Source organism: Apteryx mantelli, chromosome 5 (assembly GCF_036417845.1).
Source record: "Apteryx mantelli isolate bAptMan1 chromosome 5, bAptMan1.hap1, whole genome shotgun sequence".
NCBI classification, from domain to species: domain Eukaryota; kingdom Metazoa; phylum Chordata; class Aves; order Apterygiformes; family Apterygidae; genus Apteryx; species Apteryx mantelli.
Genome location: NC_089982.1, coordinates 23,933,953 through 23,961,872, shown reverse-complemented (window position 1 = coordinate 23,961,872; position 27,920 = coordinate 23,933,953).

Here is a 27,920-nt window from a genome sequence, read left to right as displayed (position 1 = left end):
AGGTTTAACACCTCTCTTTGATCCACTGGCTGTTTTTTCTCCCTAAAGACCAGAAACCAGGATCAAGTGAATCCCCTTTAATCATCTCACATCACAGCTTGTGGCTCAGACAAGGAATCTTTGAGGGGTTTAACATGAATAAGAGAAATGCAACAGGGAGACCTTATGTGATAGGAGAATGGAATCTATTTCACCGCTAGCCTCTTCATATGTGCTCAGCTAATTACGACCACTTTAATTGCTGTGCACTTATTGAAATGAGAAGATTCATGTATTATGTACAGTAGTAAGTCATAGTACATTTCATTTTTATTTGCAACAGAAGAGCATAGATAACAGAAGATAACCTTGCTTTAAGATCCGCTTCTAAGTAGGTCACACAAATTTGCTCTTCTTAAATTCTGGTTTTGAACCCAGACATACAAAAAGGATCAGGATAAACAGTGATCTAACAGATACAAAACTACAATCACTTCATAGTATTAATATTAAAATAATGCATTATTTAAAAGAATGATTTGAAGTAATTTGAATGATATTTAGCAATTTAAAATAATGTCCAAGAAACAAATTTCAGATTTAACTAACTGGGAGACAAAAGGACTGCTAACCCAACCTAAAAATAACTTTGAAATTGAGCTAAGCATATACAAGTATGTATATTTTACCTCAATGTCAGAAGGTCAACAAGAGGCAAGAATCTTCTGCCTTAAACCTCTTCTTCATCAAAGACTCAAGCAGTAGAATGAAACCCATCATCTGGAGGTTCCCCATGCCACACTATTGTATCAGCCACAAGACAGAAAAAAGATTTCTAGAGCCAGGGATTTTTAAGCAGCTCGGAGATGGAGTAGATAAAATTGCACTAGCTATACCATGTATCTACTAATTATTGGGTACTACCTTTCTTACAGACATCAGTACAAGCTCTAATGACATTGTCCACTGGAGGCACAGCTAGAGCATATAGGAATTGACTTTAAAGACCTAATAATGATAAGTACACACCACGAGAAAGTCCTATAATTCAGGTCCCTACATAGCTTGGTAACTCTTACTAAACAAACTCACAACTTTTCAAAACTTCATCTTTTGGATTGAAATTGCCCCCGCCAGAGCTTGCTCTGAATATGAATTCAGTTACATTCATCAGGCACAAGCTTTACAAATGGCATGGTAACTCTCGTCTTAATAATGTGAAAACTAGTGTATTTAAATGTAATTTATGATATCACATGATATCACAACTATCTATGAAAGAAACGAAATTTGCTACGCTCAGTAAGAATGCAAAGGCAAGGGTAGTTTCATACGTGTACAGCACTTCATTTGAATATCCTCTAAGAAGTCAAATTTACAAGTGTTACTGTACCTCCTTGGATGATGGCATCAGAGGCTCCACAGAACTTAATTCTCTGCTGGAAAAAGCTGACAGCTTCTGCCTGACTGGCTGGCAGAGCCAGACATCTCTCTCATGTCTCCTTTTGGGAAACATGCAGATTCTGTCAATACAGTGACTGTGGAGAGCGAGAGGATGCAGAGGGCTACACAGTCCAATGCGCCTGGATGTCTTGCCAATTTGATGAATGGATTGTCAGAAGTGATATTTGGCAAAAAACGTCCAGTTTGGGATGCATATGTTACAAAGAATGCAGTCATCTAGCTGAACGTTGCTATATACCAAAAACAATGGAGGAGGGATAAGTCAACAACACTGACTTGACTTGACTGACTGAATAATGTACAAAAAGAAAAGATGCCCCAGGCTAAGAAAAAAATGACTTAAATGGTGTTCAAAATTAAATTCAAATCTCATTAAAACTTTCCCCTTATTTCATTTAAACATCCTTTTCTGGAATTGAGCAGACCTACAATACAACGTGCAACATGTCTTATAATGGGCAACATTCTACTTAGTTACCAATAGTTTAAACGTTGCTTTCTCAGTTATTCAGCAGATTGAAAATCATGTGTTGAAAGAAGGGGGGATTTCACATGCTTTTTATTTACATACATAGTAACTTGTTTTTCTTCCAAATTCAGTTGGACAATGAAGAAATAAACATAAAAAGCCAGCTGTTTATTCTTTAGGAGTTAGCAGATGTATACTTTTCTAAACTATTTCTTTGTCTCTTTAAAGTTCAAATCCCGACTTTTGTACCCTGATAACATTGAGAAAAATTAAAATGTGGATGTGTCCAAGTTGTAAACTTCCCTGTAATTTACCTGCCCTCATACCTGCACATGTTAAGAACATTTAAGACACATGTACATGAGAGATGAGTACCAATTATTTCAGCAAATAAGCTACTTGAGAGTAGTTAATTCTACAAATGTATTAGTAATTTGAAACACGGTAGCCAGAAGTTTTCATTTATAAATATAAAATACCTACTTGAAACTTGGTACTTATGATTAACTACATATATAATGCCAAATCAGATTAATAAATTTCATATAATTAGGGAACTGAAGAGCCCTGCAATTTCAATTTCCTGGGAAAAGGTGATGCACAGAGAGAAACTGAAATGCAGTGGACACAGAAAATCAGGAGTTGGCTAAAAAAATTTGGGGGGGAGGGGGAAGAAATGTGTTTTTGTGACTTGAGATGATGTAGGCATTAGCAAAGGTATTGTTTTGAGAAAATACTCTGCCACTGTTGTTTCATTCTTTCGTAGCCTCTGTGGAACTCAGCTGGTGAATCCCATGTTGCATACATAGCTAAAAAGAACAAAACATAGTGAAACAAGCTTCTATTTCTTTTTCCTTTAATCAGCACAGCTCAGTTAGTTGGAGCACATCATAGCTAAAGCTTTGCAAAGTTGGGACTAACAGAGCACCCAGGCATCAAATAAAATAAAGAGAAACAGAAAATATCTAACATGAAGAATGAAATGGGGATCTTAAAACACGGAATTTCCTGTGCTCTGTTGTTTATTCTTCAGTCTGTGCTGCACAAATTTCATTTTTAAATTCAATACCCAGTTTCCATTTTCATTGCTTTTTTTGGTGGTGGGGAAAGACATTAGGCATGAGGAAAGGAAGAAGAATTACAAGGCAAGGCTAAATAGTTTATTGCTTTAAAATGTCACCCACTGCTGAACTACCAGAGAGAACTGGTTTATGGCCAGGGATGTTTCACCATTTCACTGTCAAGGCTAAAATTGCTAGGCCAATGTCTATCTTTTTATCTCATTGTTTCCTCTTACTAGCTATAGTCTCTTTCCAACTAAAGGATCTCAGTCAAAAATAAAATAAGTATACACAGTTACTAGTGAAAACTTTAAAATACTCAGATTTTAAGATGACAGAGTAACTATAGTTTTCCATGACTTCAGAAGAGATGCCGCAGAATTTGCTCCTGTGTTCTTAAAAATGGAGTATTTTCAGAAGTCTGCTGGTTTTATAATATTTGCTTCAGTTCCCCTGGAAGCTCTGTAAATCACTCCTGTATATATTTATATTATTTTAAGATCTTCAGTTTTTCTTGTACAGTTGTATTAGTCAGAAATAAAAATGAAAGAACCACAGTACTTTGGAATTACTTTATCTATGTTCTCTAACACAAGATGAATCAGATTTACGGATGTTATATGCAGTATAAATGACCTATGTTTTACATCATCACACAATAAAATCTTCTAAATTTAAGCTATATTATAATGGGATAGCTAATACAAAATAATATTACATAATAGTCATGGAAACAAAAATTCAGGCTTTGAGCAGTCTTTTTACCCATGGCCCTCATATAAAATTTGATATCAAGAACCCATAGAAAGTAGCGGACAAGTTGGTAGCCACTAATAACAAACGTACATTTATTATAAGAAATGGTGCAAGTTTGCGATATACGAGACACTTCCTCAACCTGTTATTTAAGTTAGCTCAGGACAACAAATTCAAGAGAAGGACCAATGAAGTTCTTACAGCAGTTTCACTTTTAACACAGGAACAATCAAACTTAATAAACAAAATACACTAGATATGGTTTTGCTTAGGTCATTTGCAGGACAGATAGAGAATTTTTAAATGTAGTTCTGTTTAAGAAGATACTCCTTGTCAGTTGACCCATAGTAACTGTCCACGTACATACTCCTTGCCTAACCCCAGTTATAAAGCAAAATATAACAGCCTTAACCTTCACAGATTTTCTGTAAACTCTGCCAAATACCTTCATGGTATTTTATACTAAACTGATTTTGCATTTGCAATGGGTTAAGCACATGCATCCATTGTTCAGCATCAAGTCACTGTTCAAGTCACTCTTCCAGAATACCTCTTGCAATTCCTTGTAAATACCACTAGTTTCACTGCATCTGTGTTAATTCTGTATACATCCTACGTGATGTACATGTAAGCACAATTACATTAAAGCTTTGGAGATGCTACTGTGATAGGGCCATCTGAGAAAGAGTACTAGCTGAATGATTTTAATGTCTCAACTTACACTGTATTTTCACCTGCATCACATAACTTAAAACAGATTTTTTTAATAATGAAACAAAGTAGCTAACTAACCATACCAACCATTCCTGTTCGTTTTAAGATTATTACTATATTATTGAAAAAGAATCAAAAGTACAAAAGAATGGAGAAACCAGGAGTGGAATCATACCTGAGTATGTTTACATATACTGACAGCCTGTACTCTGAGACATTGAGAATCAGAGTGGGAACTTTTAGAAGCTAAAAAAGCAATGCCACATTGGACATTGCATGGATTTTGCTGGATGTGTTTTAAAAAAGGAGCATAACTTCAAAAGCCGAACAAAGCATATGCTGTAAACATTGTGCCTCATGCTGCAGTCCACATTCAGGTGGAATGTATTCCATTGTTAGGGCACACCGCATCTCAAGCACTTCCAATAGTCACTTTCAGATTGAAGAAATAAAAATATTCCGACTGCACCTAACAGACTGAAAATTCTGGGCTAGGAAAAGTTCTGTCCAATCACAAAACTAGTGCAGTGTGGCAAGAAAGCATTTTGTTTTCTTACAAGTACACTGCTTTAGAGCTGAACTAGAGCAAGAACATGATGTCCTCAGACAATCCTGTTGTTTCTGGGTACTCTGAAACCAGCCCCCTGGGATATTGTCAGCAGGTGGTCCATTAATACAGTGTGCTGGGATACTGTACTGTGGGCTGGAACACACGACATACAAGCTACCAACTGATTTAAAAACACCCATTAGAAAAAAAATAAATTTTGGAGTCTGTCACTTTAGGTTGAATTCAGGGATCTGGCTACAACTGATCCTTTAACCTTCTTGTATCTTTATATTTACATTTCAAATTAAAGATTCCTCTCCTAATTTTCAGAAAAAAACAGCTTTATTTATTTTCTGTTTCTATTTGCTTTCAGTATCACTATGTATACAATTAGGAAAAATACCCTGGACCTGAACCTCTATGCATGCATGCTACAAAGCTGAATGGTGTTACATAAATTATTATTTTCATTTCAGTTTTGTTTTAATGTAAAAGTGTTCTTCTTATTCCCTTAATTTATTGGCTTCTCTCATATTTTAGATTTTTTGTCTAAAAGGTATTTTCTGAGTCCCATTTACACCCGTTGTGTTTTTTCTCCTTCCTCTCTTTTGTTTTCCCCCCTTTTCTGCAGAATGTTTTTTGGTTTATTTTTTCTTTTTTTGGCTAAGAGCTTAATGAAAATTGGTAGTCTTCTCCAGTTGAAATTTCAGACCTTGGAAATATTAAACTACAGCAGATTTTAAAATGTGATACATGGATGAATTTTCATGTTTGCATATAAATGCCATGCAAATTTATTCAGCATGCTTTAATGAACATGATTAGTTACCTTTTTGTAAGTAGCTCTTTTGCCTTCAGTAAAGAACAACTGTATGGAAGATAAGTGTGAAACTCCTTGAAGGACTGTGTATAAAGCTTTTTCTTACAGCATTTAAAAAAGAAGCTGAATATTGCAAAATTTGTATTGTTATTATTCTATCATTATCTCCCCTTCCCCACTCCTTCCCTTCTTTTTGGACACTAACATACTACCTGTCTAATTACTGTGGTATAAATGAACTACAAAGTCCCTTTAAGAATTGCAGCTGCTAACTAGATGGCTCTTGTATTTCACTTTTTAATTAACTTTTAAAAGGATCATAAGAGTAGTATGGCAATAATTTGCTTAGAGTCTATGAGCAGTGAAAAGCATTCTGCTTTTATCGTCATTACCATGTTTCTTGCATTTTCAACTGCTGGCCTCATATGTTTTGATACACACTGCACATAAATGAGGAGAGAATCATGCATTCTCTGAAACAGAATGTAGCACTTACCACTTGCTTTTGAGAACATTACAAATATCATTGGACAAAAGATGACAGAAGGAAAGCAAATGGCTCAGTTTGGAAGACAATTACAGAATCACAGAATCGCTGAGGTTGGAAGGGACCTCTGGAGATCATCTAGTCCAACCCCCCTGCTCAAGCAGGGTCACCTAGAGCACATTGCACAGCATTGCATCCAGGCGCGTTTTGAATATCTCCAGAGAAGGAGACTCCACCACCTCTCGGGGCAACCTGTTCCAGTGCTCTGTCACCCTCACAGTGAAAAAGTTTTTCCTCATGTTCAGATGGAAGTGTCTGTGTTTCAGTTTGTGCCCGTTGCCTCGCGTCCTGTCGCTGGGCACCACTGAAAAGAGTCTGGTCCCATCCTCTCGACACCCTCCCTTCAGATACTTGTACACATTGATAAGATCTCCTCTCAGCCTTCTCTTCTCCAGGCTAAACAGGCCCAGCTCTCTCAGTCTTTCCTCATAAGAGAGATGCTCCAGTCCCCTAATCATCTTTGTGGCCCTTCGCTGGACTTGCTCCAGGAGTGCCACATCCCTCTTGTACTGGGGAGCCCAGAACTGGTCGCAGTACTCTAGATGTGGCCTCACCAGGGCTGAGGAGAGGGGGAGAATCACCTCCCTCGACCTGCTGGCAACACTCTTCCTGATGCACCCCAGGATACCATTGGCCTTCTTGGCCACAAGGGCACATTCCCCCCCCCCCCCCCCCGAAACCAACATTTAATCAGCAGTCCTATTTCACTGGAGAACAACAAAGTGCTCTGCCTTCTGTTCTGAAACCACCCTTGTTTGCAATAATTCTTCACAGGATACTGCAGGCCTTTGCCTAAAGGACATGTTCTTTCAAGGAAGAGAACTCTTTTCTGGGATGGCTGATCTCTAGAACAGGACCTGTCACAAGTAGGATGTTGCAGAGCTGTTATGTTGTTGTTGAATAACAGCCCATACAGTAAACATTACACCAAAAAAAGAGGGCACGGAAGGAAGATGAGAAGAGGATGCAGATTTTAAAGTAACAGAATAGATGCTATTGAAACTTGAAAAATTCTAAAAATAGAACAACAAATATTTCTGGGCCTTATTCTCCTTACTCTTCTACCAGCACAAGCCACCAGTGAGAGGAAAATTAACCCATATGACCTGTTCATTAACAGAATGCAATTCTATTGACTTCACATAAACTCTGATAATCCTGGTGACAGCTAATGCCTGTTCAGGAACAAAATTTGAGTGGAGATTTTTTTCATTATTATTTCTGATACCAGGAAAAGTAAATGTGAATTTTATACTGAAACATACTGTTACCACTACTTTGACTAATTTTGCCACTTTTTAGGGCTCAGATTTTCAGAAGCACTCAGGTTAATTTAACAAGATAAATCATATTGGTTTTAACTGGCATGTGTCTGTTTAACACATGTACCTACAAATGCCATAATTTATAGGAAAAACATTAACATTTTACCTCCATATCTTATTTAATCTGCTTCTTACACATTAAAAATAACTTTCTAGACCTCTCTTGAACTAATAAAAGACTGTATAAATCAAAATAAGCAAATTTTATGAATTTTATGAATTCATAAAATTTGAATAATTGTTTTCATTTATTGGGTTCTATTGATGTAACCAGCTGGACTACAGAGAAATTACACAAATGATGAATTCCTCTTCGCCTAAAACATCTTCTACTGTGAATTTCAGACCGCACTGCAAACTGCTTAACAAAAGAATCACTTCATCTATGTCTGAAATGAGGTAAGTCATGAAATGACTTAAGTCATGAAATGAGGTAAGTTCATGAAATGAAATATAGGCTAACAGGACACAGCAGCATTCTGGTGCAGGACAAACTTTTACTGTATCATTTCCAAGGAATTTGAAAGAGGCTGAGTGGAATTGTTAAAATTGGATTTTGAGCCTGACATCAGTACCAGCATAAAGACAAAGCAAAATTTACAAAAAAACACACCCAAGCTCAACTCCATGGAATTTTTCACAAGCACAAAGTTCCACTATTTTGTATTTCATCTGAAACAAACAATGTGATTCCAAAAGTGTTTAGTACTACACCTGCTTGTGCTGAATGCTGTGGGGTTGTTCTCAGTAAGTTCCGGGAGACTCCAGCAATCTTCAAAAAGCTGTCTTAAGAATATTAAAAAAAAAAAGACAGCTACAATGTTTCATCTATTCCATTGCTGATACACACTGACTGGACTCCAGGTTTTTAGGCTCTCATGTTATTGAGATATTTCTCTGAAAAAATGTCATTTAACAAGTCTCTGTGAGGTAAATATTATCAGCTAAGTCATTAAAAAAACAGAACAGAACAAAAACAAGAAACACTTCCTTTTCTGCAGGTCTATCTCCTGTGCATTTCTGCTGGAAAAGAATCTTCACCATTTTACTTGGGCTTTCACGTCAGCAATCCATTGTATTTTTGCTCTGATAGGGAAAGATGGATAGGCTTTTTTTGATATATAACTCTTCTTACAATGGTAGCCATAGTCAAAAACTATAACAAGTTTATATATACACTGTATATATACTGTAGGTTTCTACCACAAAAAAGTTAAGAAAGTTCATTTTTGGCTTGTTTTAGCCTTATATTCAACATAACTGAAAAGCCAATAATGTTCATTATGAATCCAGATTTTTCCCATTAATTTCCATGAAACTTAGTAACAAGATCATATTTCATTACAGAGAAGATAATGGATTTTTACAAAACATGGTTGTAAATCAGAGCCCAAGTTTAGATACCTTAGGGAGATGTGTGTTTCTAATGCTTGGATGTTCAAAAAGATGCAGCAAGCACATACAGTTCTTTGGTTATGTAGATATACGTATAAAAGGCAATGTTGTTAACTGCAGGCTCAAATGTACAAAGAAAATTTTGTGTGCATGAGACTAGCTCTGCTTTGGTAAAGTATGGCTTCCCATTCACTCCAAACCATTCGATTATAAAACTTACATATCATTTTAAAGTATTTTTCTATTCTGACTGGCTATGGGAATCATTCCTACTATACAAGAACCTTGTATACATGACTGATGTATAGATGGATTACAGTCAGTGTCCCATACGTGGTATGTATCAATGAATTCACCCTTCTCTATTAGAACAGTATTTTACAGTTAAAAACCTGATGCTGTCAGTGGTGGTGACCTGCTCACAATCACACAGTATTTTCTGAGACAAAATGAAAGGAGGATCCATGTTGTCCGAGTCCCACACTGTTGCCTTCCTACAAAGCATGTTTCAGTGTTTTAAATGTCCGAACAACACTTCTAGACATTTTCCTAAACTTTCCTATTTTCATAAGTGATTCTTTTCTTTAACACTTCAAATATGCAATGGAAAGACCTCAGTCAGTGTTTATTTTAGTTTATTTCAGCATATTTAGTTTATTTCATATCTGGGCTAGAAAATATCAATGCAGAGACTGAATCTACAAGCATAACTGTTTAAAATAAAGGAACATTTTTATTTGACAGACAAAGCTTTGCATTTGGGGGACTTATTATTCAGATTTTAGTTTTTAAATATTGTTTAAAATTGAACTGCCAAGCAGGAGCAAATAGAACGGAAAATACAGCATCGATCTTCTAACAGAAGCAGCCACTTATTTTTGAAATAAGGTTTGTCTACTATGGATAACTGATTGGATGTGAATTTGGACATCAGAGGAGAGAAGGATTTGTATTCAGAATTTTAGACAAAGCTTTGAATTCCTGAACTGTATTTTCAAGACAGTGCTTGAGAGAATTTGTTCTTATTTTCCATCTACTCTATTCAACAGTTTCTCAAAGCACTTCTGGACCTGGATCTTAGAGTGATGTTACACCCATTTTTTAATTTTTTTTTAACCTAACTAATACAGTGGAATTTTTCAAGAGAGTCTTTCACACAAGAGACCTAACAGAAATGTAAAAATAGATCCTTAGACAGGGCCTTAGACAGGCATCAGAATGAAAGTCTCCAACCTGCTTTATTAGCAAGATCATTATCTTAAGACTTCGAAGAAAATATGAAATTGTTATCTTTGATTCCTGGCCATAAGATGGAAACTCATATGAAGAGGTGAACTGTGCATTTAATCTCCTTTCATGTTCATCTCAGGCCTTCCCAGTGGCTTTAACAACATGATCAGATTTAATAGGAAAACAATTACCTGCCAGCCCACAGTGTTAACCAACTGAATGAAAATATACAAAAGGTTAATGCTTTAAATATAAACATCACAACACACGAAGCACAAGGATTCTGAAGCCATCCTGCACAGGCAGCATTACTGAGGCACACTCTCTTTTATTTTCATCAACAGTAGAGGAATTGACATCGGGGGGTTTTTGTTTCTTTTATTAAACAAACACTGGAGATAAAAGTAACAAGAGCGTGAAACAGTACATCATAATATTGTAGAAGAAGGCTGGAAACTGGTCACTGCTCGTGGGAGGAGAAAGGCTCCTACTCCTCCCAAAGACTTGCAGCTGAAGAACAGGTTTAGCGCCCTCCAGGATGAGGAGGACATGGGCATGGCTGCAAGGGAAGTAACTGGGACAACAGACCCTGTGCCTTGCCGGAATGCCTGGAAGAAGTGGCGGGTGATTGTTGTGGGGGACTCCCTGCTGCAGCGGACGGAGGCATCTATCTGCCGACCTGACCTCTTGTCTAGAGAGGTTTGTGGCCTGCCAGGGGATTGTGTGAGAGATGTCATGCAAAGACTGCCAAGGCTCGTCCATGCTTTGGACTATTACCCACTGCTGCTCTTCCATGTGGGCGCCAATGACACCAAGGGCAAACTGGAGACCATCAAGCAGGATTTCAGAGCTCTGGGGATAGTGGTCAAGGGTCTGGGAGCCCAGGTCATCTTCTCCTCAATCCTGCCAGTAAGGGAGATGGATGAGAGGAGGAGGAGATGGACTTTCCAAGTTAACGACTGGCTGCGCCGCTGGTGTTGGCAACAGGGTTTTGGTTTCTACGACCATGGGACCCTGTTTGAAGATCGACAACTGATGGCAAGAGATGGAATCCACCTCACGAGGCGGGGCACGCGGGTCTTTGCCAACAGGTTGGCCAACCTGCTAAGGAGGGCTTTAAACTAGGAAAGACGGGGGAAGGGGAAAGTTATAGTGCCAGGGTAGTTGGCAAAAGACAGCTCAAGTCAGGATGCCTCCAGCAGGTGAATGCAGCCAAAGAAGTGCGCATGGGATGTGGCTATGGAGGATCCTCTTGTATGCCTCCTGGGAAACCTGCATGCTCGATCACCTCCCTGAAATGCCTGTACGCCAATGCACGCAGCATGGGGAACAAACAGGAAGAACTAGAGATCTGTGTGCGGTCGCAGGGCCATGATCTCATTGCCATTACAGAGACTTGGTGGGATAGCTCGCATGACTGGAGTGCTGTCATGGCTGGCTACGTGCTTTTTAGGAAAGACAGGTCAGGAAAGCGAGGTGGTGGAGTTGCTCTTTATGTGAGAGAGCAACTGGAATGTATTGAGCTGTGCCTAGGGGTGGATGAAGAGCGAGTCGAGAGCTTATGGGTAAGGATCAAAGGGCAGGCTAGCATGGGTGACACTGTTGTGGGTGTTTACTAGAGGCCACCTGATCAGGAAGAGGAAGTCGATGAGGCCTTCTACAGACAGCTGGAAGTAGCCTCACGATCCCAGGCCCTGGTTCTCATGGCGGACTTCAACCACCCCGATATCTGCTGGAAAGACAACACAGCTAGGCACAAACAGTCCCAGAGGTTCCTGCAGAGCATTGGTGACAACTTCTTGACACAGGTGGTGGAGGAGCCAACAAGGAGAGGTGTGCTGCTGGACCTCGTACTAACAAACAAAGAAAGACTGGTGGAAGATGTGAAGGTCGGGGGCTGCCTTGGCTGCAGTGACCATGAGATGGTGGAGTTCAGGATCCTGTGAGGAGGAGGCAGGGCACCAAGTAGGATCGCAACCCTGGAGTTCAGGAGAGCAAACTTTGGCCTCTTCAGGGACCTACTTGGAGGAATCCCATGGGTTAGGGCCCTAGAAGGAAGGGGTGTTCAAGAGAGCTGGTTAATATTCAAACATCACTTCCTCCAGGCTCAAGAGCGGTGCATCCCTATGAGTAGGAAGTCAAGCAAAGGAGGCAGGAGACCTGCATGGATGAGCAAGGAGCTCCTGGCAAAACTCAACCAGAAGAAGGAAGTCTACAGAAAGTGGAAAGGGGGACAGGCCACTTGGGAGGAATATAGGAACGTTGTCAGAGTATGCAGGGATGCGACGAGGAAGGCTAAGGCCCGTTTGGAATTAAATCTGGTGAGAGATGTCAAGGACAGCAAGAAGGGCTTCTTCAAATACATCAGTAGCAAGAGGAAGACTAGGGAAAATGTGGGCCCTTTGCTGAATGGGGTGGGTGCCCTGGTGACGAAGGATGCAGAGAAGGCAGAGTTACTGAATGCCTTCTTTGCTTCAGTCTTTACTGCTCAGGCCAGCCCTCAGGAACCCCAGATCCTGGAGGCAAGAGAGAAAGTCTGGAGAGAGGAAGACTTTCCCTTGGTGGAGGAGGAGTGGGTTAGAGATCATTTAAGCAAACTTGACACCCACAAATCCATGGGCCCTGATGGGATGCACCCACGAGTGCTGAGGGAGCTGGTGAATGTCATTGCTAAGCCACTCTCCATCATCTTTGAAAGGTCATGGAGAACAGGAGAGGTGCCTGAAGACTGGAAGAAAGCCAATGTCACCCCAGTCTTCAAAAAGGGCAAGAAGGAGGACCCAGGGAACTACAGGCCAGTCAGCCTCACCTGCATCCCTGGAAAGGTGATGGAGCAGCTCATCCTGGAGGCCATCTCCAAGCATGTGGAGGACAAGAAGGTGATCAGGAGTAGTCAGCATGGCTTCACCAAGGGGAAATCATGCCTAACCAATCTGATAGCCTTCTATGATGGAATGACTGGCTGGGTAGATGAGGGGAGAGCAGTGGATGTTGTCTACCTAGACTTCAGCAAGGCTTTTGACACTGTCTCCCATAGCATCCTCATAGACAAGCTCAGGAAGTGTGGGTTAGATGAGTGGACAGTGAGGTGGATTGAGAACTGGCTGAATGGCAGAGCTCAGAGAGTTGTGATCAGCGGTGCAGAGTCTAGTTGGAGGCCTGGAGCTAGCGGTGTCCCCCAGGGGTCAGTACTGGGTCCAGTCTTGTTCAACTTCTTCATCAATTACCTGGATGAAGGGACAGGGTTGTATCGTCAGCAAACTTGCTGAGGGTGCAAACTGGGAGGAGTGGCGGATACGCCAGAGGGCTGTGCTGCCATTCAGAGAGACCTGGAGAGACTGGAGAGGTGGGTGGAGAGGAACATCTTGAAGTTCAACAAAGGGAAGTGCAGGGTCCTGCACCTGGGGAGGAATAACCCCCTGCACCAGTACAGGTTGGGGGTTGACCTGCTGGAAAGCAGCTCTGCCGAGAAGGACCTGGGAGTGCTGGTGGACACCAAGTTAAGCATGAGGCAGCAATGTGCCCTTGTGGCCAAGAAGGCCAATGGTATCCTGGGGTGCATCAGGAAGAGTGTTGCCAGCAGGTCAAGGGAGGTGATTCTCCCCCTCTCCTCAGCCCTGGTGAGGCCACATCTAGAGTACTGCGACCAGTTCTGGGCTCCCCAGTACAAGAGCGATGTGGCACTCCTGGAGCAAGTCCAGCGAAGGGCCACAAAGATGATTAGGGGACTGGAGCATCTCTCTTATGAGGAAAGACTGAGAGAGCTGGGCCTGTTTAGCCTGGAGAAGAGAAGGCTGAGAGGAGATCTTATCAACGTGTACAAGTATCTGAAGGGAGGGTGTCGAGAGGATGGGACCAGACTCTTTTCAGTGGTGCCCAGTGACAGGACGCGAGGCAACGGGCACAAACTGAAACACAGACGCTTCCATCTGAACATGAGGAAATACTTTTTCGCTGTGAGGGTGACAGAACACTGGAACAGGTTGCCCAGAGAGGTTGTGGAGCCTCCTTCTCTGGAGATATTCAAAACCCACCTGGATGCAATCCTGTGCAACGTGCTCTAGGTGACCCTGCTTGAGCAGGGGGGTTGAACTAGATGATCTCCAGAGGTCCCTTCCAACTTCAGCAATTCTGTGAGTCTGTGATTCTGTGAAAGCGTGAGGTTGTGTCTATGACTAAAAATCAATGCTAGAACTACCCCTTCACACTGGACTCAGGACGAGGTATAACATTTCTGTTTAAAAGATATCTAAACATAATTAATACATGAATTGAAATCTGTGCAGCCAAAAAAAGAAGCTATACATTTTTATCTAACTTTTAATATAAACATAACGACAATAAACAGCATTGTTAGTGCAATGTTGATTTCATTGTATTTTAGGGAAGGGAGACCAGTTACTGTCTAGCCACCTGTAACTTGGGAATACAGTGTCCTAACTGGTATCAGACACTGTCATGAATATATTAAGTTTGGAGATGATCCAACATTCTGCCTACAGAGAAATCAAATATTGCTCCATATCCATTTTCTTATTCTCTCTCAAACCACATCTTATTTATTTGCAACGTTTAATAGATTTTGTTGTGACATCATGCAATGATTTAGAGAGCTAGAAGTTTTAGCACTGAAATAAGAATAGATATAATGTATCATTGTGCCTAATCATTTATTCATACATTTTCATCTTCTAGTGCCGTTTCTTTCAAGCTTGTATTTTCCACCTTGCTTTATTTCCCCCACTACTGAGGAGGCAAAATACCTCAGTTGTAATTATACAAAGCTAATTTCCATTCACACACCTGTTTCAGATAATACACTTATTTCTTTTCTAAGCCTGCTATCAAAACAAGAGTAACATACACATGGTTAAGTCCTGATGAAGTGAAAATCAAATTTTCCCAAATCTGTTGCACTAATCATACACAGTTATGTTTAGTTTTACTGAGCAGCTAAACTTTGCCACATGGCCCCAGCACTCTAAAAAGCCTGAAAGATATTTAGTATTTCTTAGTTACAAATTTCTGCCACCCGCAGATGTCACTGACTCACTTCTGCACTAGTGTTCATCATCAAACACATGCCAAGCCTAGCCCTGCTTCTTTGGTGATGCCAATAACTAAGTCCCTTGGAGTCATTCATCCCAATAAATATGTACCAAATTATGCTGCCCTTCTCATAAAACTTCACAGAGGATTACAGAAAGTCCCATTTTTTTGTATTTTTTTCCAAAATTGCTTAAAACTAAAGCAATAATCACAACTATAAACTGAACAGTCCTTACTTGTTTGATCTGTAGGCTACCACCTTAGCTGACAAGACCATTCTGGCCCATTCCAATTGTTCAGTACATTCTTAAGCAGCTTCACTTACATTTGAAATAATGCAAAGCAATCATGGGAAATCAACACTGAAAATCCCCAGCCATACTGGTGCTCGTACTGATTCTACCTGAGTATTTTCCTATATGAAGGCTTTAGCACAGGAATTCAAAATTTATTCCCACTTTTCTAATTCTTAAACATATAATGGATCTATCATTTAAGGTTTCAGACATCACACAACTAGGCCTCACTGTTTCATCCACATTAGAGGATAGGACCACTCTTTGGTATGCCCTGCCTCTCTGGTCCCTGGGTTTGCATTCTGGCCACTTCTCAACAGTATGTCAGACAAAGCGTAGACCTCCCCATTCCAGTACATCCTACTTCCTAAAAATATGTCAAGAAGGAAAATACCAGTTATACCAACAGGTCCTCTGGTGCAGACACCTTGGAGATCAAGTCTGTGGAGGCATATCTGTGGATCCTGTATGTACACCTGCATGCCTGGTGTGGCCACTGGCCATATGTTACATTCTATTAGCAACTTCCCGCATCAACAAACACCTGACCTGTGGGCATAATAAACTGCTTTAGTGCCTATAAACAACATTAGGCCAACATTCATTTCCATGCACATGCACCCATCCAAGCGAAGGTGACCAAATTATAGCACTGGTCAAAAAATTTGCCCCTCCCCCCTTGCAATAGCAAGTTATCTACAAGGCAGCACATAAATACATAGACTCATAGAAATACTTAGGTTCAAAGAGCCCTCTAGAGGTCTTCTAGTCCAATCCCCCTGCTCAGAGGAGGGCGAATGTACATTCCACATGAACCAGTAGTATCAACAAGGTCCCATATTAAAGAGATGTATTTAAGTACCATGTTTCCACAAAATTTCAGAAATCCTTGTTTTAAGTCCAGATTTCACTAGCCACACAGTCAAAAAACAAAACACAGAAACCAAACCCAAATCAATTGAAAGGAAAATGAAAAGCCATGTGCAACATACAGATCTGACTCATCCAAATCACACTTGGCATTTATTGTAATTTTACTTTCTGTAATTAATGAACTACAACCAATCTTTTAAAATCTACAGTGAAGCTACAATCTCAGTATAGAATTAAGTAAATGAATATATTGTGATATGAAAATTACATAAAATGCTTGGATAAGTCAGAGTACTTTTTTCAATGCATCCCTTGATACAGCTGAATATTATTGCACAGGCTATAATAATATATGCATTACTATCCCCTTAGCTGGCTCCTGAGGCTCCTATTGCTATTCAGCCTATGCCACTTTGCATGTTAATAAGATCCCAGAAAATAATAATCATCTTTAGGGACTACATTCAAAAAGCTGCCCTTTTCATAAAAAAAAAGAAAAAAAGAAAAAAAGAAAGAAAAAAAAAGGGCTAGTTCAAGCTCAGGTTAATCCAGCTTTTAAAGGGAACCTTATGTCACTTGCAAGACTCCTGAAACTTTCAAAATAGCACTACTTGATTTACTGCACATTCACGTTTTAGCACTGTTAGTTCTTGAATTCAGAATAAATAAAATTATAAAATGTGGATGGTGATACGTTAATAATATTTTAAGAATGATGCAATTAAAGCAACAATTGTGACATCTTCAGAAGAGGACTAGGCTGCCAAACAAAAAAAATTCAAACAAATCTGGACACTGGAAAGATGCCAACTTAGTTTCTGTAAATATTATCATGTTAGGCTAACCCAATGATCCTGCTTTCTCTAATTCAACCACAGAGCTACAACAACAGCAACAAAAATAAACAGATTTAGTTAAATTATATAAAATAAACACTGAAGACGACTGACAAAAGTGTTGTTTTCAAGGAGCTAGATGCCCAACTCCTATCTACTTTAAAACATTCACAGAATTTAAGAAATGAGGTTATGTGATTCTATGATTATGAGTTACTTGGATGTTGTGATAGGAATTCTATGTGAAGGGTTTTTTTTCCAAGAGAAACGTTACCTGCAGAAGTTGAACTCATTTTAATTTAATTCTTAATTGTTAGATTTTCTTTGAGTTACTTCTCCCACATAATTTTCAACCTTTTGGTTCTGACACAGTGAATTGCCACTTCTGCATATTCAGTATGCATATGGTCACAACGTAAGTGAACTTTCATAATTTTTGGAAAAAATGAGTTAATTTGTTCTTTAGTTCGAAAACTTTGGGGAATCAGGATCATTTTCCCAAATACCTGCTACTATCAAAATAATCACATTAAATGTAATTTCAAATCAAAGCAGACAGTGTACAGTGCTTTTATTTTAAAAAGTATTTATAAATTAGGTTTGCATTGCTCATTTGTAGATGATGAAGTGCCACAAGCACTATGCAGGTGACTAATGATTACTGAGCACATTAGCTTGGTTGAGTGGGTTATTTAGTTCTTGTCATCTATCATCCTTTATCTCCCTCAAAATAGCATGACTTAATCTTTCATAGCCTCCCCCTAAGTTAATCAGATGTAATCAAAATGCAAACCATAAAAACAACAGCCTAAAATCAAATCAACATTAATATCTCTCTCAAAGTAAAATTCCCTGTTAAGAATTCCTTGCCTGCTTCTAATATGGTTTTCTTCTGATGTGCAAGCAGAATATACTTCATGATAGATGTTCGAGAAATGGAGATTAAAGCTACTATATGTGAAAGGTCTGTAATGTGATATCTTAGGAAAACAGTTTGTCATGATAAGATATTAAAATTTTGTAAAATAATGTTCAGAAAGAACAGTTTATTAAATTTGAGATGAATCAGAAAATCAACTGCTGCTAGGATCTGTTTGTGCATCCGTAATATGTTATTTTCATGAAATCTGCAGCTAGACAAACGCATACATTGACTACTGTAGATATGCATATGAGCACCATGACCCCCTTCACCAAATCTGGTAGTGCCATGCTTACTCTTTCACAAGGTGAAATTATGCCACGTTCTGTACTGTAACCTCTATTCGGTGAATTCTTCACTACAAATTTCCTGTCTTATGTCTCTTTATCAACTTTCTAGGCCTGCTCTTTTTATTTAATATTTCCTTCTCGAGTCATCAAGCGCAACTAAAAGAAAAATAACCCTGTCCCTTACAACATGATCTAGCAGGTCTTGTTATGCAACCTTCTCAAGATGCCATATAGCTAAAAGAAATAATCTATGAGTTCAGCAGAGAGATATCTTAAGAAGAAGGATCTATTCTTATCTAGTGCTGTGCAAATCCTGAAAAGTTCATTTTATCACAGATTTACTGAATTAAACCCACAGTGGCATCCACAGGATGTAGAGGCAGGTACAGTTCCCGGGGAAATCCTGTTCCATCTGAATGACTTTCTCAACTCTATCTTTTCTCCTGACCCAGCCCCAACAGCCTCTTATTGCCCTTGCTTCCTGCGCCATCTAAACAATTTTCAAATCCTTATAATGGGTTAAGAATTTTGTTGCCATGCTCTAAGGCTTGGAATTCAATGTTAATGTTTAGTAAAACTTTATTCCTAAGTTTTTGCCAGCGTTTAGCTATAATACACCCAATGGGCGGTGCCATTGCCAGGTACATTTCTGCCTGAACTGCTGAAGTTCCGAAGCCAAGTCAACGGACACGAGTGTCCAGCAAAACACCCTGCAGCACATGGGTGGAGTACTGCAGCAAACAAACAAATGAAAAAAAAAATCATTTTAGAATAGCAGCCCTCCTACAACAGAAGGAATAGAGCTACAAAAATAGCTACTTACTGAACACAGGCTGAACTTGGGAGCAGGACCAAGACCTAGAGGACCTGAGACACAGTGTCAGAGACATGCAGATTTAATGAAGGAGAAGGTATGAGACTAAACTGCTTCATAAGGCTCTAACATTTTCAAATCTGCTACTAAATAAGGGATGAGGTTTAGCCAGGTATGTTACTGAACTGGAACTTCACATTAAAGGAGCAGGAAAAAGTTACATGATCTGATGATTTAGTCATTGTGAGGAGTTTTGTTAGTTCACTCTGAGCCATTTGAAGACAATGCAAAGGAGGAAGGCAGGGAAAGTCTGTAATAATGGAACACATTAGTTACAATGACGACTCTTTCTAAACTGACTATACGAAGGAGTGCATTATTTCCTAGTTCCTGCCAAAAGTTCAATGGATGGCTTGGATAAAAAATGAATGGAAAACATTAACATTTAATATGCACACAGAGTAACCAAGACAGCTGTGTCTATGCAAAATCATTTAAAGTGCTGTAGTTACTGATCCAAATATCTGCCATATCCACAGAAGGAATCAACAGAAATGTCCTAAAGAAAGGTTTTCATAAACAAACAAGAGGAAGGAATACAAAATATTGATCAATATAAAAACACTATTTTGAGGATTATTCTATCAACATATATTTTTTGAAAAATAAAAGGTACTTCATACTTCTGAAATCCATATCTGCCCACCATGAATGTTTTTGTTCCAGATTTAAAGAGAAGTATGGGAAAAGTGGCCACATTACTGGCATCTTGGTGCCTTGCCTATGAATAAATAAGAGAAGATGTCATCGTATCCATATGAGCAATAAATTCATTTTAAAAGACAAAAAAGGAGCTTATGTGCAACGATCAGATGCTGAGAAATGTCTGTACTGGCCTGGCAACATGCAGACAAAACACATTATTTTGCTAAGGTATCTTCTGAGAAAAGGGAATCCATGCAAACAGCAAGCATGTGCCCAATAAGAATGGTAACATTTTGTCTGGCAAGCTGTTGGTGAAACTGTCACTGGTTCAGTTCCCACACTTTGGGGGGGGTCTCAGGAAAATCTGATGGTCAACAAGAAAGGGTTTATAAACTGTGGTTCAATTAATTTTGCCCAAACTAGTAGAGTCTGAGACGAACTCAGTAGTAGCTTCAGTACTTTAGGCTATCAAATCCTTGCAGGTAGTCATAGCTGAGCCGCAGAAATGAGAGCAGATGCATATGCACATATAAACACACACTCCTCGCTGTCATGCTTTCAGTAAAACAGCATATCAGCACATTGCATGAATTGCCAGGAACAATTCCTTCCTCTCTCTACCTGAACAGTTCAATTTGCTTTTTATTTGGAGAGAGGTGTTGCTAGAGGTGTAAAAGGTAGAAAACAGGACAACCTAGATGCCTTAGCCTTTTCTGTGAAGCCATAGCTTATTCCACCCACTCTATTGTAAGGGGATTTTTACATTGCCTTCAGTATTTATGTGCTACACAAATCAGACAAACCTTTACATAAGTGATATTCTAGGAGTACTATGTAGTTTCCATTACACTTTTAAGTGAAATCTTCATTTTGCTGTGTGTCAGATCCTAATTTTGAGTGAATTTATCGTACCATAAATTAACCACTTAGAGAAAATTTTGGTAGAATCTAAAGATTGACACAAAGAAGTACAACTAAATGGAGTTCTTTTTCATAACTTCTCTTTTGGAATCAACTCCTCAGCCTTTGCTTTCTGTTTAACTATTTTAGCTTTGCATATTTATCTCTCTTAGTTTTGCGTGTGTCTATATGTTAAAAAAGACAATCTGGTTTTAAATTAAGAACTACATATAAAGATCATTGATTCACTTCTTCAGTTAAACTAATGCTTTATTTTTACTCAGAGTGTTAAATTAAACTTTGTTGTGCATATGCTACAAGGCCCACTGCTGTCAGCAAAACCTCCCACACCAAGAAAACATCTGTCAGGACCCTAGGGATTTTGCTATTATCCAACACTTCCTTGTTAATGTATGGTCAATACTACAAGAAGGAACCTCTCAATAAATATGTGGGGGGAAGATAAATTGCTAGAAAGTTGGAACTACCAGCTGTCAATACAATTAGAGACAAAAGAGCACTGGAGCTGGCCTCTGAGGATTATACAGCCACTTGGGAATTGATTTCCTAGGGAGTTTCTCATTCTGAGCTTTTTATCCACAAAAAAAAAGCCTATTTGTTCAGAAGTATAATTTGTCAGCTTTTTACTACATTTACACTTTCTCCACTGATATATGGGTTTCTATTTATTCAATTCTAAAGACCTAAATTATAAACTTTTGGATCTAGATTGCAAATAGGGTAATATTCCCATGCAAGGAATCCCCCACATTCCTGTAACTCTATGCAGGCCTTTGACAGGAAAGAACACAGTGAAGAGGGCCAAATATGGAAATCCATCCCTGGGAAATAGGAGGAGATTGCAGAAGACTGGTAAGGGTAAAATGAGTATTTCCTCCGTCCATCTACTTTTTATCAAGTACAAGTAATTCTGCTATGGGAAACAGTACAACTTCCCATCTTTTCAGGCAGGCAGTAAGCCACTTCATGCCTTCCTCTTTCCTGAAAAATGAAAATGCAAACTTGTTATTTCAGTCTTCTCTATGATAGAGTACTTTCAAGGCCTTAAAGCTGTATTCATAAGCAGAATAAATCCTTTCATACAAAAAGTTTGCATTAGCCTGCAAATATTAGAGCTCATCAAAAGTCTTCTGACAGAACAGCTTTAGGAGAGCAAACACCAGTTTGAAAGACCAAAAACGCTTCCAACACTCCAAAAAAACATACTGATTGTGTCAAACTCCTGAAGACATTTACTGGAATCCTGCCCAGTTTCATGTCTGTTCATCTTCCCACCTTGTTGGCAGCCAGTATTTCCAGACTCTTTACAATGAATATAAAATATAAAAAACAAATTTAATTTAAAAAATAGAGTACCAAAATTAAATACTTTCTATTTTAGTTAAAATTGCTAGAAAACTATGCAAATAAAGTATTTCGATTTCTTCAAAGTGGCATTATTTCACAATTGATATTGTTTGCAAATTTTCTACATTTACATTACTGTCTCAGATGAGAGTGGCTTTTTAAATTTTGGAATTCTGAGTAAAAGGAAAATTCCAAGTTCCACCCAACTACTGCTGTTCAGAAAACAATACCAGCTTCCTTTATGTTAGATCTTCTGCCTAATAGTTGGCACAACTGAAATACTCATATTGTGTCATCAGTTTTCACAGGTGGTAGAGCTGTCTAAACAGAGCTTCCAATGACAGTCAACATAGTGACATGCTCTCTGTTTAGTCTTGCTCACAGGAAGATTCTCTGTTTAGTCTTGCTAAACAACAGGGTTTTAAAAAGCCAATAACTTCTCATGTAGATCTCTACCTCCCTGACTGTTGGAAAGGTTGCTTCCCTTGCACTGACTTGAAAACTGCAGGAAAGACAATGCCAAAATATGTTCATCTTGTGATTGCTTCAAACTGGAAGCCAAAAAATGGCCACAGAAGTTACTGATATTCTTGGCTGTGCTAAATGCCAAGCTAGCACCCATCAAACTGCGGAATGCAACTGTGCAACATTGCCATAAGCCTACGCTCACGTTCTTAGCCACAACCCTAGACGGGTCTGAACAGAAGAGCCCTGACCTGACTAAGCACTGAGTTCATTCACCCTTCACATCTTTAATTTTTACCATAAATGAGGCAAATCTCATGCCTTGCTCTTCCTTTTTCTTTGTTTTTCTGCTACAGGTACAAATAATAGCTTGTAATGTGGCGATAGTGTAACTTAAAAAAAAAGTATAAATCGCAAAGTAGGAACCGAATTAAAAAATAATTAGAAGTATCCCCTGTCTGGCCAAATTTCACTGATATTGATTAAATTCTCTGTGTTTGATCTACAGTGTTTTATGCTTCTTTGAATTTATCTTTTCCAGCTCGTTTGTTGTTGACTGACTGCACAATATGCCAACCATAATTCCAATGCTGCACTGATCATCTTACCAGCTACCATTAAAGGACCAGTATGCAGTGCATAATCTCTTGATATTTAATTAATCCATGCCTCCGTAGTTGTTCCACTTTTGGTTTCAACAGTATGCTTTTATAATACATCATATAGTTTCCCATTTCACTCACTGTAATATTCATTAGAATACAGTACTTTTTTTTGTTAACATGACAGCCTTTTGATTATACAGCACTATTGTGATCCATGCCCTTATTATTTATTCCACAATCTCAAACTCAGCTTTATTACAAGAAACAAGTAGTTTAAAATGTCAGTAACTTGTAAGGTGAATGAAGTACCAGATCCATCAACTAACATACACTCAAAACAAATAGTGGTATTTAGGTACAATAACTACAATACAGCAAGTATGCATAGATGGAGAGATGAGGGAGCAGGGCAAAGGAGGACTGTAGCAATTCTAAATAATTCCCTTTTGAAAAGGCTACAAGGTTTCTTGGGGAAGGAGGGGGGTTGGGTTTTTTTGTTGTTGTTTTTTAAAGGTATCAGTCAGACATCTGTTGGACTTTTTTCCCTGGGCAGGCTACTTTTTCCACCAGGCTACTTTGAAACACGCAGACCTCCCAAAGTTAACTCATCTGAGAAGCATCTTGACTGTAACAGCCTACTCCTAGGATACAGATGTAATCTAATAATCCTTCTCAAAATAGAAATCTAGGCCAACTTTTCAAGATTTCAGCAGAATTTGGATAGTATTCTTCCCCTCATTCTCTTCATAATCTATCTTGCTTGCTTCATTTCCCTAGGGTCTTGCTACACTTAAGAGTTACACCAAAAGAAGCCATAATTTTAATCTGATTGAGTTCTTCCTGTATATCTGAGGGGATGGTGTGTTACTTCAGTTATGTTTAACACATTTAAAAGGGATAGCCAGCATTAACTGTAAGATGAGACAAGTTGGCAAGACAGTCTTGCTCAGGTAACACAGCAGTCTTTTTCCTAGAAGATCCTCCACATTAGCCTCCAAATTCCTAACAGCTTTCTGTTGACCTATCAGCAGCACACATGGAATAGGACTCTTCTCCCTGAATTTTAGATACCAGCTATGCAGATGTCCTCTACAGTCAACAAAGAGAAAGACGCTTCTAATGTGTAATTCATTTCATCTTAAAGTAGAGAAGTAAAATAGATCAGACAAATTGTACCTCAGAGGAAACTGGTTCTTCCCACTGAATACAAAGGTCAGCTGGATCACTACTTCTAATGTAGACAATTACATGTTCCTACGTATGTTGCAGATGTCTGAAGTTTGATGAAATTGAATCCCATCCCTGGTTTCTCTGCATTAAAAAGCTGAAATTCTTTGTTTCAATAGGAGATTCTCCAGGTAAACAATTTGTCATTGTGCCAAGTTTGCCCCAAATTTGCATGGAACATGGCAAATAGCAGTTCTTGGATTCCATATGCTTAAGAGAGTCTGTGACTTAACAGTTTTCCTAAAAATCAACCAAAATCCATAGGTTTTAGATAGATTAACTGGAATATAAAACTTGGAATGTTTGAAAAATTTATTTGAACCGAAGCAAGAGAAAATCCAAACAAAAATAGCAACCTGAGAAGGGAGACAAGGTAAGGAAATATCCAAAGAATTGAATTCACCACAGACATCATCATCATCCATTAATTTTAGAATTAATGAAGGCAAGCTTGGCAATCTTCTTTAAGCATAGCAAGTTGAAAATTGGACACGAACTTCTTTAAGTGCCTCATCCAGGCAGATCGCCTCATTTATGCATTTGAAATCAGGACATAATTCTTAGACTAGCTGAGCCTCAAAAGCCAGTCAGATCCTGACAAACAGAAAACACTGCACGGAAGGTCCACTGCTGAAATTATTGTGTATATACTGAATAGTTTGAGCCCTCTGCACAACAGGTCTGACGGAACACATTTAGGGAGCATATGCAAAGGAGTCCCTGAATGCACACTGAATTTGGTCTGCACTTACACATTCTTAAAATGGACAAGACACAAACTATGGACTAATTAACTAATTCACTAACACAGAGGATTTACATCACAGAACTAACACAGCTATGTTTTATCCTGACATATCCTTCCCTAACTGTAAGTTTTAGATGTACCGCCTACACCTTTCAAAGACACAACTCTTAACACTTCCCTTATTAACTCTTCACTGTTTTTTTCAAAAACACTAGAATTGCCTGGAAACTAGAACCAACAATTATCGAAAAAAATGACACTTCAGCAGCTAATTTGATTTTGAGTTTCAGGAAGAAAAAAATCTATTTATGGAAATAATCTCCATAAAATTATTTATTTATATGGATCCCCAAAAGTAAAAATGAAGAATTTCAATAAAACTAAAATATTATCAAGCGTATAGATCACCAAAACAATGCACAATATTGATATTTCAACAAATTATAAAGTCACAGCATGTTTTTACATTGTAACATCAAAATGAGAAATTTGAGATGGTTCATTGTGAGCTTTTTCAATCAATTTAACATATTCCTGTGAAATACTTTTATTTGAATAAAATCACTTTTTCTCCCACACAGAAAACATCCCGTTCCATCTGTTCACCTAGTTCCACCTAGTTCACTAAGACACCTCTCTTCCACAAAGTCTTTTAATTAGTCTAACTATTCCATGTTAAATCAAAAAATGTTTAGAAGTTTCCATAATTATTAAGCTATAAAAAAAACATGCAAAACAGGTTTTGCCCAAAAGATCACGTGTAATGGCCTTTCCTCCAGACCTCTGTCATATTCACATATGCTTTACATATTCAATAGCAGGTGGATTTCTACTTTATGCTGGACTTCTGAAAAAACAAATGTAAATCATTTTTAATTTTATCGCCGTTTGTCAAATATGCATTTTTCTAAATCAGAAGATATAATGAAAATGAGGAGAACTAGATGGGAATAATGGTAAGTCCTTGACCCTGAAATGAACAGTTATTCAGAAATGAATTTTACCTGTTTGCAATCCAAAAAGTTGAGATACATTCGGATTTATAACATATATAATGTGACTTACAGAAGTTTTGCTACTGTTTATTAGATTATTAAGAATTTTTGCATTCATTGATGATACATCAATTGCCAAAACAGAACAGTCCAACAGGCCTTGGTCAAAAATATATCTTAATGCAGACAAATCAAAGATATTATTAACAATAACACTGCACTTTTATGCTCATTAGAATCTACAGGAATGAGAACTACCATGAGGAAAGAAGAAAAATACTAAGAATTGCAGCGAACTACTGAAACCATGAAATAATCGATGAAATTTGGGCAGCATGGAATCTATTCTACCTAGTGTATTAAAATAACATGATTAGAAAAAGTTCATAACGCTGAGAATTCTGTGCAAGCAAGAAAGACTGCTTTTTAAGAATCGGATCTCCCTTTGGAATAAAATGATTTTTAAATCAATCTCAATTAGGTTAAATTACACTTGATGTTATTCCTTTTTTCTAATGCTCTTGACATTAACTTCTGTATTTTACTAAATTACCTATGGATATTGTGCTTTGCATATCAATGTCTTTATATGATGAGCTGTCTGCATTAATTTAAATTTGATTTAACTAGGTTAATACTAATAGTCTGTTTTGACAATTAAGAAAAGGTTTCCCATCAGAGATGGCAAAGATATACGGAATTTATTACACATTAAAATGTGCTGTCCTGGCATCTTAAAATTTGAAGGAATCATGCTGAATGTTCACTCTCTGCATTTAAAGGAAAGAACATGAATGAAATATTTATACTTAAGAATACAAAGCCACATTATAGCTCATTAGGACTGTTTCTGATTTGCCGGAATTGTTGGTTGAGGGCTTTTAACTGTCACATTAGGACCACTGAGACACTGTTAAATATAAAAAAGGAATAAGAGCATCCTTTCTTAATAAAATAAAGCTGGATCACAAAAACTATTAGAGACAATTTTAAACAAAATATGAATACTGCTATCCCACAACATTTTTATGTCTAGAGAAAGACTGAAGAATATTTATAAGTTTTCGAATACTTAAATATACTGTTAACTAGTTATAGCTGATGTAAATTGGTATAATCTTGTTGACTTTGGTAGCGTTACACCAGTAGATTATTTGGCCAAATTTTATTTTTATAATCTGCTCAGAAATCTTTGTTGGGAATGCAAGTGACAAATCTTGCAAGAAAAGGTATTCCTGTGAGACACCCTATCAAATTTTGTAGCCTTAGGAATGCTAGATTTTTCCAGAAGTTTAGCATTAAATAACATTTTTCAAAATATTGATGTTAATTGTTAACTTAAAATGCCAAGATTCAGTGGCTGCTAAGCAGAAAATAATTGATTTGGCTTGTGGCCATTCCAACATTGCAGGGTAAAAATCAGAACTGAAATTCATGCTGGTTTGAACGAGCATAAGCAGTCCACATTTCTAAGCTCACAAAGCCAAGCTGGGTGTTTTAAATGTTTTGACAGTAAT